Here is a 4,339-nt window from a genome sequence, read left to right as displayed (position 1 = left end):
GGGCGAGGTCACCGGAGTCCCGATCTGCGACGGCGTGCGATCTGGCGAAGCTACCCCGATCGGCGCCTGTGGTCCGCCCTCTTGGGTCGGCGGAAGGCTGGAGTCTCTTTGACGTTTTCGCCGAACTTCCAGTGGAGGATCCCCGACCTGGGGAACCCCCAGCTCGGCTGGGGCAGAGGTAACTTCTGTTTCAGGGGCGGACTGCGTCCCCCCCTCTCCGGTAGCTGCCGGGCGGCTGGGAATAAGACCCCGCTCGGCGAGTTCTTTTTTAGTCGCCGCCTCAATTTCCACGGCCTTCAACTTCAGATGATCGGTGGCCTTGGAGCGCCACATGACTTCAGCTGCAATGGAAGAAATTAAAATCAGTTAGACAAAAAAGGCGAAGAGAGTAAAAAGTTCTTACTCATGCGGTAGGGGAGATTTGCCCGAACGGGAGATAATCCGAAGATGTACAACACCCCCTTGAGAAGCAACTGGTCGATTTTGGACCGCTGACCGGACAACCAGTTCGCCGCATGAAGGTAGGCTGGATTGCTCCTGAATTTGCCAAGCTCCGGCTGGGTCGGCACAGCGGTCTGCCATTTGGTTCTGAATGCTGGCCGCTCGGGAAGTCGGATATAGAAGAAAAACTCCTTCCAGTGCTTGTTGGAAGTCGACATATTATCAAAAAATTTAAAGCCTATTCTACTTTGGAAAATGAAAGTGCCTAGCTCGGATTGTTTGGGGTAGAAGAAGAAGTGGAATATTTTGGGGTCGAGGGGGATGCTGTGCAGCTTAAAGAGGACAACCATCCCGCTCAGCAACCTAAAGGAGTTCGGCACAAGTTGGCCGAGCGGGATGCGGAAATAATTACAAACCTCCAAAACAAAGGGATGGGTAGGAAATCTAAGGCCGCCCTGAAATTGGTCCAGAAAAAAGCAAATGGTCCCGATCGGCGGGTTATGGGGCCGATCGGCCGGGTCGGCAATAATTATTTCATGGTCATCAGGGATCCCATACGTCCGAACAAGAAGCCGAGCGCCCTCTCATCAAACCGACTCTCCATGGTCATATACCAAAGGCCATGAACACCAACAGCAGGCTCAGAGGAGCTTGTCATCTCGGAGAAGCAATAAGATGGCAAGAAATCAGAGGAACGGGAACGAAATAGGCAAAACGACTTGGGAGGACCTTGTAAACGAAGGGAGAAGACTCACTGAGAAGGAAACGGGCGGAAAAGATCACCGGTGGGATGGTAGCCGCCGAAGAACAGGAACTGGATCGTCGGAGGTCGCAGCAGAAGAAGGGGCGGAAGGACAACGCACAAGCAAGCATGCGGCGAAGGAAGCAGACGGAGGTTTTATACGGCCGAGGCTGGTCGGCCTCCGCCGTCGGATGCAGGTCACGAGAGATAAGGTCATCATCTAACCGTCCATTTCAAAGTAATCGCGTCCCATCGTACGGATCATCACCGCCACGCGAGAAGAGCCACGTGGCACTCTGTCACTAGGCACAATTAATGCGCCCATACCGCGCATGCTTCGACTTAATGGAAAAGATTTGCGCGATTTTCGAGAAGATTTAGACAAGCAAACATCCACGCTGGAGGCCAAGACATTCAAAACGAAGAGCCGAGCGGATGATGAATTATGAGGGCCGAACGGCTGTAGGTATAGCATCAGCGGCGGTAAGATGACGACCGCCCGTTCGGACACATAGTCCAGTCAGTCGGACTCACTGCCTCCTTCGACTAGACTCGAAGAGGAGACAAGTGATCCGGCAGTAAGAATGGGGGACCCCATTTAGCAGAGTCAACGCCGCGAGGAGGGCCAAAGGCCTTGGCCGAGCGGATAAGGAGGGCGACGACCAGCTGAGGCTTCCGAGCAGAAGCAATATACCCCGCCGGAGGCGGGGTTCCGACGCTCATGATTAGAGCCGTCAATTTGGGTTAGGCCCGTCGGGTTGGCCCGCCCCGCCAAACCAATTAAGCGGGTTGGGTTGGAATTTTATCAACCCAAGTCCGCCGTGGGCCAACCCGCCTAGGCCCGCGACCCGCGCGGGTCGGCCCGCGATGGGCTTGGGTCGGCCCGCGGGTTGAACATATAAACAGTTTATATCAGTAGTCAATGCTGCAACTGCGAGATTACCAGGGGTTAAATTATGCATTTCATTATCTTCTTCATTGAGAGGAATACTAATTAGGAAAATCTCATACTTGTGAAGTTGAGTGTGATAGACAAAAGTTACAAAAATATATATGCACACAAAGTCGATTAATCTTATAAGTAGATGACCTTCTTATTTGATTCATTTATAGGATAAATCTGAAACATACATTATGCACAATGAAGAGCTTGGTGTGTGTACCCAAACTAGATGGCCTTCTTAAAAGTAGATGGCATTCTTATTTGATTCATTACACACGCATAGCCAGGGTACCACTGATCTAAACTGCTCGACGCATAGCCAGGAGTCATAATTACTATTCCTCTTCGTTGCACAATTTTATAGCAGTTTATTATCTTTCTTTGTTATAATTTTAAAATAAAAATAGTACTTTTGACCCAACATAAGTACTTGTTTATGTCCATTTATATTTAAAATACTTGTTTATGAATACATTTGATTGATAAAATATTTCCGAAGTAAAACATTGAAGATATGAACTCTTTTTTTTTTAATTTTTTTAAAAAATTTTATAGGCCCGCGGGTTGGCCCGCCAAACCCGCGACCCGCCTTGGATTGGGTTGGGTTGGAAATTTCCCAACCCGCCAAGTTGACGGCCCGCCCCGCCCCGCCCCGCCAAATAATGGGCCCGCCACGGGCCGACCCGCCCCGCCATGGGTTGGCCCATTTGACAGTCCTACTCATGATGAACAGTAGGAAAGGCCGAGCAGAGGGCCTGCTCGGCCGAAGGAATAAAACATCAACGCTGCGAATAGTCCAGAGCACATGACCCGGAAGCTCCCGCGCGGATCAGAACATCCGATCGGCCGGACGCGAGGAAACGGCCGACCGGTCGGACGATTGACGGGGAGTAAGAAGGCAAGGATAGGAACATCTTCTGACAGCAGGTGATATGCAGGATCCTAGGACATGGGCTCACTGTCCCATCAAGGACATGAGCTCACTGTCCCATCAAAGACATGCTCACTGTCCCATCAAAGACGTGCTCGTACTGTAGCAGTAAGGAGTCAGGCAAGCTCCTCTGACGAGCCCATACTGGGTATGGGTTGAGGACACGTGTGTGTGCCTCGGTATATGTGCATCAACCTTCTCAGAAGTCTATATAAGACCTCCACTTCTTCAACCGGAGGTACACGAGTCTTCATCTTTGAGCCACGTCCTTCATCTATTCCCTCGCCTGACTTGAGCGTCGGAGGGCCGTCGCCGGGACACCCCTCCCGGCTCTGTTTTGTTGCAGGTTCGCCGGAGCACTCGAGAATTCAGCAGGGAGCGCCACGTCCCCAGCGTTCGTTGACCCCTGGTTCGGACAGGATCATCGCCGCTGACTTGGAATTTGTAGGAAGTATTGTAGTACTTACATTTTGTACTCATTTCTCCCGATGGAAGAGTGTCATTCTCAAAATGTTTAGTGAAAATAGAAGATTTTAGAGGGGGAAGTTCCCGAACCTTAGAAGTAATTGTATCGGTACTTCCTTGTGTTTTGGGTGTCAGATTCGAAAGATGCTCGATCTCATCATCGATGAATTGAATGTTGGGGTCCTCCTCCTGCGGATTAATTATTTCCTTTCCATTCCGAGCTCGAGATGACGCACCTCCGTGGCCTCCTTACATTGTAATTGAAAATTGGAAACGAAAGCGTGTAGAGAATATGAAATTGAGATTTAGAGTAGAGAATATGTGTGTGAAAATGATGAAATAAGCTCTCTATTTATAGAGTTTTGATAGTAACGGACACTAAATCATAGTCATTGATAAAAAACGGTCAAATGATCCTAACCGTTGAAAAAAATATCCTAAAAAACCCCTACCCTCTCCCAACGGCTATGAACCGCCGGTTCAAGCCGGTAAAAAAAAAACAAATGTTAAACCGACGGACTGAACTGACGGTTAACCGACAGTCCGTCGATTTTGCACAGACGGCTTGCCAGGCCGGTTCCGATTCGATCCGGCGACCTAGGTCAACAAGCAACTGGTCCATTGACCGCGTTACAGACCCGGGCTGGGTCCGGGCCAGACCCCGCCCCGGATCGGGTCTACCTACGAGTGCCACTAGTGGACCTCAAACCCGGCCCATTTACACTATTTTATAACATTCCATCGGATGAGAATTTTTGTCCATTCCAATCGCTTCAAAGGCAAAAGCTACAGGGACATGGCCCAAGCGGCTGTAGTC

The sequence above is a fragment of the Zingiber officinale genome, chromosome 8B (assembly GCF_018446385.1).
Source record: "Zingiber officinale cultivar Zhangliang chromosome 8B, Zo_v1.1, whole genome shotgun sequence".
Classification (NCBI taxonomy): domain Eukaryota; kingdom Viridiplantae; phylum Streptophyta; class Magnoliopsida; order Zingiberales; family Zingiberaceae; genus Zingiber; species Zingiber officinale.
Note: the sequence above shows the minus strand (reverse complement) of the source record.